Here is a 9154-nt window from a genome sequence, read left to right as displayed (position 1 = left end):
ATTATAGAGCCATCCTTCCAACCTGAAAAGCATAGTTCTTAAACCTGGCACATCTACCTCAGTCTGAACGTTAGAATGCAAATCTAGAAACAATAGCATTGTCTAGCAAAAAGGACTTGTTTCATGAAATTATGTTTTAAAGTGCCTGTATCATACCAGGTGTAGTTATGTGTGCCTTTTTAAATTCTAGCACTTGGGAGGCATGGGCAGGGGCTCTATAATAAATTACTGGTCTTTCAGAGCTACATAGTAAGACCCTGTCTTGGAAAAAGTGCCAATATTGGGTGGGGGGGACTTTACCTGGAAGGAATTCCTAATATGTTAAACTGGAACAGCTTAAAATGAAACAGCTCCCAGTCTTGTGAAGCTCCAGATCCAGGGTATCCATCACTCTAATTCCTGAGAGCACTAGAGGCATGCATAGGTATATAGTACAGTTAAAGCAGCCATGCATATAAGTAATAACATGTTTAGCTGGTTGATGGCTGCTCATGCCTTTAATCCCAGCATTCAGAAGACAGAGGCAATGGAGTTTGAAGGAACCTGGTCTACAGAGTTCCAGGACAGCAGGGTTACACAGGAAAACCTTTACTTAGAAGTAAAAGGGAGGGGCTGGCCCACATGGTGGCTCACAACCATCTGTAATGAGATCTGATGCCCTCTTCTGGTGCATCTGAAGACAACTACAGTGAATTACGCCGGAGCAAGCGAGGCCAGAGTGAGCAGGGCCGTCCTAAGTTCAATTCCCAGCAGCCACATGATGGCTCATGGCCATCTGTACAGCTACAGTGTACTCATACAAATAAAATAAATCTTTTTTAAAAAAAAAAGTAAAAGGGGAAAAAATACTGCTAAGTGGGTATGTACATAGAAAAGGTATATATTCTCAATTTTTTTTTGTATCCAGCATAAATTGTCCTTTATGAAGGGAAACCTTTGAAGGGTTGATTAAAGCATATGCTGAGCTCAGCAGCAACTATTTGGTGAAGGTCCTGGTCAAGCATCCTCCCTAATGTCTTTCCTGATTCCTGATCATGTGACAGCTTCTCTCTGGGTTTTGGAATCTTAAAAACCTTGCTGGATAGCTCTGATTACTGCTTAATTCCTAGAAGTGAAATTAATGCAAAGGGTCTACTTCTGAAAACCAGTGGGAAGGCTACATGATTAACTGGATCCTCTATGCTTTCTGTCTGCTGTAGTGTCCCTTTCCTCGTGCCATGCTCAGCCCGCTGTCTGGTTTTCCCTAGAGGGGTCCCAAGGCCTTTGTGAGACACAGATGTATTGCTAAACCAGGCAGAGTCAGCAAGATTTAGCTTTCCCGTGTTCCAATTTTCTTAGTTCCTTCTTCACTGAGATAAACTGGTCTTACCCCTTTCCCTTAATCTCAAGGCTGTTTATTAGAGTTGAGAAAACCTTGAGGGGATTCAACTGAGGCAAATTTGAATGGTAATGAGGCAGCAAGGAGCTTGGGGGCTTGACTACTGATCTCAGCAGCCCCCAGAGGCTGGAGGAGCTAGGCAGGAAAGACCTCTCATCCAGGACTCCAGCTTCACAGGATACAGTGGGAAGAACAACACAAGCCTAGTTACCTAGCCAGGTGGTTTGCTTTTATTGATTTAAAAAAAAAAAAAAAAAACTACTCTGAAGATGCGCATGCTACCTCTCAGTTGGTTCACTGGTAAGTCAAATTTCTGCTAAAAATAAGATGATTTACTAGAAGGTGAAATTTAATAGCTAAACTTTAATGTCAGTTCCAACACTTAGCAACAACTTCAGAGTTGGTTCTCCTTCCAACGTGTAGATCTGAGGTTATCACGCTTGCCTGCTGAGCGTTTTCCCCACTGAGCCATCTCCCTTACTCCTTTACCCTGTATCTAATCCCCCAAGAAACTCTGCTTTAAAGTTTTCACATTCTGGTCCCTTCTCAAGTCATCATTATTCCTCTGACCCAGGCCTTTGCCATCTCTGCTGCCTCACTGGCTCCTCCCATTCATGACTCTCCTCCCTGTCTCCATAGCTAAGGCAAACCATATGCCCCCTTCTCCCTGAGTCCAAGGCAGAGTGTCAGCAGTCACCTACGAATCCTTACCCCAGCTGGCCCCTGATTTCTCTTAGCTTCTACTCCTATCTGGCCACTTTGACCTCATTCTTCCTCTGGTCATTCTTAAAGTCTGCATAGGTTACTAAATATTGTAATGAAATATGATAATTTAAATATGACTAATTATTGTTTCCCTCCCTAAGACTCTCTATCACAAGACAAAGATGTGTTCTGTTCTTTGTGGCATATAGCTGTTCAGTGCTGGCATGGATGTGTGGAAAGGCTATGATCCACTGCTGTGGGAATGTAAATTGGTAAAACTCTAGTACGTAATTAACTGTCGGTGTTGACAGAAACTTTAATCCAGTAATTTAGGTCTTTTCCCAAAGAACCTCCACATGGGTACATACTGTGTAAAAAGATACTCGTAATAATGAAAAACTGGGGGCTGGATAGATGGCCCAGCGGTTAAGAGCACTCACTGGCTGCTCTTCTAGAGGTCCAGAATTCCAATTCCCAGCAACGACAAGATGGCTCATAAGCATCTGTAATGGGATCCAATGCTCTCTTCTGGTGTGTCTGAAGACAGCAACACTGTACTCATATACATAACATAAATAATTCTTTTAAAAAAATCCTATATAAGACTGGAGAGATGGTTCAGTGGTTAAGAGCACTCACTGACTGCCTTTCTAGAGGTCCTGAGTTCAATTCCCAGCAACCACACGGTAGCTCACAACCATCTGTAATGAGATCTGATGCCCTCTTCTGGTGTGTCTGAAGACACCAACAGTGTACTCATATACATAAATAAATAAATTAATCTTAAAAAAAAATAATGAAAAACTGCTAACAACCCAAAAGTTGGTAGCAAGCAACTAATAAGGTATATATACACACTAAAAGACATTAATGCTGAGGACATGGTGGCCCACACCTGTAATCCCAGCACTCAGGATGAAGAAGCAGAAAGATGGAAAGTTTGAGACCACCCTGGTTCCAGATCATCGACTTACAAGAAAAAAAAAAGCACTGGTGGTAGTAGTGCTCAACTTTAATCCCAGCACTCAGGAGGCAGAGGCAGGTGGATCTCATAAAGTTTGACCCCATCCTGATTAAGTGTGTTATAGAGAAACCCTGTCTGGAAAAACAAAAACAAACAAACAAAAAATTGATATGCAATGTCATTACTTTGTAAATGTATGTGCAGCAACTGAATATTAAAAAAAAATTAAAAATTAAAAAAGGCCGGGCAGTGGTGGTACACACCTTTAATCCCAGCACTTGAGAGGGAGAGACAGGCGGATTTCTGAGTTTGAGGCCAGCCTGGTCTACAGAGTGAGTTCCAGGACAGCCAGGGCTACACAGAGAAACCCTGTCTCGGAAAAAAAAAAAAAAAGACTCTGAGGTTAGTCCCTAGCACTGAAAAAAGATTTATTTATTGTATGTATGTGAGTACACTGTCAGTATCCTCAGACACACCTGAAGAGAGCACCGGATCCCATTACAGATGGTTGTGAGCCACCGAGTAGTTGCTGGGAATTGAACTCAGGACTTCTGGAAGAGCAGTCGCTCTTAACCACTGAGCCCTCTCTCCAGCTGGCCAGTCATGTTCTGTCTGAGCCATTAACTACTATTCTTTATTACTTAGGCAGGATTGTATGTGAAAGAGCTATCTAAGGACACAGCAAAGCATGAGCATTGCCGATAAGGCAATCTGGTCCTGGTTCTTCCGGCAACTATTGGACCTTGGTGAAGGGATCATCAGGTTGGTTGAATGCTGGCCTCCTGGGGGCGGTAGGAAAGGAGGGACAGAAACACCTGGATGACCATAAAGATAAGATAATGGGGCAGGCACAAGGTACAATAGGACAGACCTCTAACCCAGAGCAGAAGGCCTGCCTTCCTACAGCAAATGATAACCTGTTTGGACACACCAGGAGATGACTACACTGTGTGCCTCTCTCTGGTTAGGTATTAGATGAAATTGGATTTGTATTGTAGCTGCACATCAAGAGCTTCTACCAGTTCTGAGAGCACTGGATATTAGACCTACGAGCTCTGCTTTGGGTATGATGGCACAAGTCTTTAATGCCAGCACTTGGGAGACAGATGCAAGCCCAGTCTACAAGAGTGAGTACCAGGACAGCAAAAAAAGTTAACAGCAAAGGAGGGAACTTGGCTTCACTCTGCTACTATTTGGGTCAAAGGGCAGCTAAAGGTTCTCTCAATGGTTTCATCCCTCTTGTGAAAACAAAAGCACCTCCAGCATTTGAGGACACTTTTAATCTTGATGTAACAGATTACTTGTGACTCACCCTGAGAGTCATCCTTTGTATTCATAGCCCACAGCGCTACCTGACAGCTTTTATTCACCCATTATTTGTGTCCTCCAGAGAATAAACTCCCCAAGCGCACTCTCTTTTGGGGCTGCTTTCAGGACACCGGCAGCAGTGTGCAGTGCCTAGTAGCTGTTCAGTCATAGTCACTGATCCCACAAAACTCTTTTGCAGATCAGTAGCCGTGAGAGAGCAACAACAACGACTGGTGTTTGTGCATTCTCAAGCCAGCCTCTTTTGTTGTTACTGTGGGTGGAACTGTGGTAGAAAAGGCACCTAGGGCATTGCTATCAGACCGTGACCCAAGTACTCAGGCCCTTGGGTAGGGAGCATGTCAAACAGAAGGCAGCCAACTGCAGGAAGCAGATTCTAGCCTCCAGGAGGTAGAATCAGGAAAAGATATCAGAACACAGTGGCAGTCCTTGTCCTTCCTGTACTTCCCTCCTTTCCCCCTGTGGTCTTAACTGCTTTGTGTTTGCTGTCTTGGTCCAACTCTGATAACTTGACTTACACAGGGCTGCCACTACCTGACCTGAATTGATGGAAGACAATCAGCTTAGCCACCTTGGGTCAGCTGTGTGCCCCAGACCCGTGTTACCTATGATGAAGGAGACAGAGATGCTCGATGACCCATGGGACCTAGCTCTTCAAAACCCAAAGGAAGGGCAACGGATGGGCAGAAAGGAGGGGATTACTGAAAGAAGTGCTTGACATGGCTGACCACATTCATTGTGCAATCCTCCCTTTGGACTGAAGTGCTAGAAGACATTAAGCCCAGATTACTGGTTCAGAGATGATAGGCATGGAGCCTGTCCAGCCCCCTTCACTAATGGCTACTTGCAGGCCTTCCCCCCCCAACAAAACCCCTTCTGGCCTCCCGCATAGCACCCTTAGGCTCTATTAGGTTGAAGCATCTGGTATCCCCACAGTCCCATTGCTTTGGAGACTAGAAGCAATTGAGGTGCTCTCAGCCAGAAAAATATAATTTAAGGGCTTGGCATCTGGCTGGGAGCTGAAAGATGTGTTGCCATGGAAATGTCTCCGCTTCATTTAACAGCATCCTATACCTAAGTTTGGTCACATCCACACTGAGGCACACATGGCACCCTGTCAGCAGCCCCCGTGTAGCATGCACACACCTCTGGCAGAAATCCATCTGCAGAATGCAGAGCTCATTTCCCGAACCCTCCTCCCTTTCATGGGATACCCATACTCCTCCTCCCTCTTTCCCGAAAGGCCTCAGCCAATCACCTCCATGCATCATAGAGCACTCTAGGGACAGTAGAGTGACACATGACTGCAAATTCTCTTCACTAATTTTATGCAACATGGAAGGCCACCGGGTCTATACACTTTTTCCAGTGGCCCTAGAATGCAACTGGATCACCGCCCTCATAAGTCTACTATGTATATCTTCTTCAGGTTCAACTGTACAAATCTGTAGTCTAAGGAAGCTTAAAGAGCTAACTAATACATGTATGTTCACATGAATATATTTCAGCATGAAATTACATGCATGTAAATATGATACATATGAAGGAGCCTGAAAGTCATGAAATTAATAGATGGGAATTGTTTCTTAAACTTCATTGCATGAAACAATGGGTTATCTTGGGCTGGAGAGATGGCTCAGTGGTTAAGAGCACCGACTGCTCTTCCGAAGGTCCTGAGTTCAAATCCCAGCAACCACATGGTGGCTCATAACCATTTGTAACAAGATCTGATGCCCTCTTCTGGAGTGTCTGAAGATACCTACAGTGTACTTACATATAAATAAATAAATCTTAAAAAACAACAACAACAACAACAACAACAATGGTTTATCTTTCCAAACCTGTGAATTGGTGATGGAGTTCCCAAGAACTCATATACACTGCAGCCAGGTGGGCTGCATGGGTCTCTGCATGGGCCCTCTTCATACGGTGGTGTGATCAGCGTCTTAGAGACTCCACGACAGTATTCCAAGACTATGAACGCAGAGAGATGGCTCAGAAGGTAAGAGCACTGACTACTCTTCCAAAGGTCCTGTGTTCAAATCCCAGCAACCACATGGTGGCTCACAACCATCCATAATGAGATCTGACACCCTCTTCTGGTGGGTCTGAAGACAGCTACAGTGTACTTACATATAATAAAAAATAAATCTTTGGGCCAGAGCCAGCAGGGCTGGAATGAGTGGCTGGAGCAAGTGGGGCCAGAGTGAGCAGAGATCCTAAGTTCAATTCCCAGCAACCACATGATGGCTCACAACCATCTGTACAGCTACAGTGTACTCATTACATAAAATAAATAAATCTTTAAAAAAGAGTTTACTTACTTAATATATATGAGTACACCGTCATATGGTTACAGATGGTTGTGAGCCACCATGTGGTTGCTGGGATTTGAACTCAGGACCTCTGGATGAGCACTCAGTGCTCTTAACCACTGAGCCATCTCTCCAGCCCAGGAAATAGCCTCTTTGGTGCCACAAAGAGCACAGTCATATCACAAAGGGGCATGTGGATTAGGATGGGAAGAATCTGTAGACATTAGCTTGACCTGCCAGCCCTTTAGCTGGACTTTTTTCATCAGGAATAGATGTGTGTATGTATGTACATTGTCACTGAGCGACAGGGGATAAATAATGGAAATTTTCACTCTCTGCTAACCAGTTACCAATGCTCAAGCAATTGTGTACTCAAAGAAAAGCTAGATGTGGTGATACATGGCTTTAATGGAATGCTGAGGCCAGGGAGTTACAAGTTCCAAGCCAATCTGGGCTGTAAAGTGAGATTCTACTTCCAAAAAAAAAAAAAAAATGAGAGAAAGAAAACATCAGACCCACAATCCCATTCATAGAATGTTCCTCCCTGATAATGACCTTGATTTTGTTTGTTATTCTTTTTTTTTCAAGCCATCAATCTTTATTATATTGCTGTTATGATGTTTGTTATTCTTATGTATGAGTCCACTGTTGCTGTGTTCAGACAAACCAGAAGAGGGCACCATTGGATCCCATTACAGGTAGTTGTGAGCCACCATGTGGTTGCTAGGAATTAAACTCAGGATCTCTGGAAGAGCAGCCAGTGCTCTTAACCGCTGAGCCATCTCTCTCCAGCCCAAGGTCTTCATCAAACTGATTTTACATTTGTATTCTATTCCCGCTGAGGCGATCTGCTCTGTGTGTTTGGATGGTCTAACAAAACTTCAGGCTTGGGGAAAGAAGACAGGCAGAGAACAAAATCCCTGTTTTCAAAGCCACAGGTTTAAGAGACATGGATACAACTCACTGGTGGAGCACTTGCCTGGTATACTTGAGGCCATGGGCTTCATCCCCGGTGCCACAACACCACCACAGGGTGCAAGTCTGAAGCCTCATGACAGTGGCCGCTGAGTCGTGAGCAAGGGCCTAGTCTGTGGAAGCAGGAGAGTACAGCCGCTCGATACAGGGAAGGAGAAGGGCACCAATCCCATGGGGGAGAAGGTGGCAGGTGCGTGAAAGGCCCCCTCCCACCCCGAGGGAAGGGGAGAATCTGAAAGAGAATGCTTTTTCCTCATGGCACTCAGCTTTCCATTATTGTAACAAACAGCTGCAATCCCTTATAAAGAGAAGAGGACCCCCCTCACAGAATTGAAGGTTGAAGTCTGTCCTTCCTAGGAGGACATCATGACAAAGTACTGTGGAGGAGTGAGAGCCCTCACCTCAGAGAACAGATGGAGAGGAAAGGGGAGGGAAGGGAGGAGATGGGAATAGGGTCTCAAAATACCCTTTAAACTTATGCACCCCAATGACCTAAAAAACTTTCAGAAGGTCCTACTCCCTGAAGGTCCAGAGTCCCCAATAGCACTGTCCTGGGGAGCAAGCCTTTACCATAAAGGCTTTAGGGGGCCGCTGAGTAATAGAACCACAATTCCTCACATTTCTTTCCCATGAAGACAGTTTAATTGATAGAATTTCTGGACTTTCTACCTCATTGCTCCTTCCTCCCCTGGTGGATGTAATAGAGGAACAAGAGATTCTTCATTCTTTTTTTTTTTTTTTTTTCGAGACAGGGTTTCTCTATGTCGCCTTGGCTGTCCTGGAACTCACTCTGTAGACCAGGTGGCCTCGAACTCAGAAATCCACCTGCCTCTGCCTCCCAAGTGCTGGGATTAAAGGCGTGTGCCACCACTGCCTGGCCAAGATTCTTCATTCTTGATTTGGGACTAATACCAGGTCAACCTTGGCTCAGACCTACTACATCTTGTCCCTCTTGGGCACGAGCACACTTGGAGAGATGGCCAGTGGTTAAGAGTACTGGCTGCTCTTCTAGGGGACCCCGGGGTTCAATTCCCAGCATTCACATGGCAGCGCAAACTGTAGCACTTTCGCATCCATACATACAAGCAAAATACCAATGCACATAAAATAAACATACATTTTTTTTTTAAAAAAAAGGAACTGCACGTGCTCTTTATTGAGAGCCTTCTGGAAGCCTGTAATATGAGTATGTATAGCTGTATGATTGGCCAATCAGCCCAGTTTGTAACTTCGACTCTAAACACCTTACTAAGCTTGTGTGTGAAGTCCAGGGTCTCTTGAGAAAGGCTGATGCCAGACAGTGGTGGCACATGTCTTTAATCCCAGCACTCAGGAGGCAGAGGCAGGTAGATCTCTGAGTTTGAGGCCAGCCTGGTCTACAGAGGGAGTTTTAGAACAGCCAGTGCTACACAGAGAAACCCTGTATCAAAACAAATAAACAAAAAACATACACAAAAACAAAAAAAAAATTAGAAGATAAAGGCTGTCAGG

This window comes from Mastomys coucha, unplaced genomic scaffold (genome assembly GCF_008632895.1).
Source record: "Mastomys coucha isolate ucsf_1 unplaced genomic scaffold, UCSF_Mcou_1 pScaffold6, whole genome shotgun sequence".
In the NCBI taxonomy this organism is placed as follows: Eukaryota; Metazoa; Chordata; class Mammalia; order Rodentia; family Muridae; genus Mastomys; species Mastomys coucha.
This window is presented reverse-complemented; position numbering follows the sequence as displayed.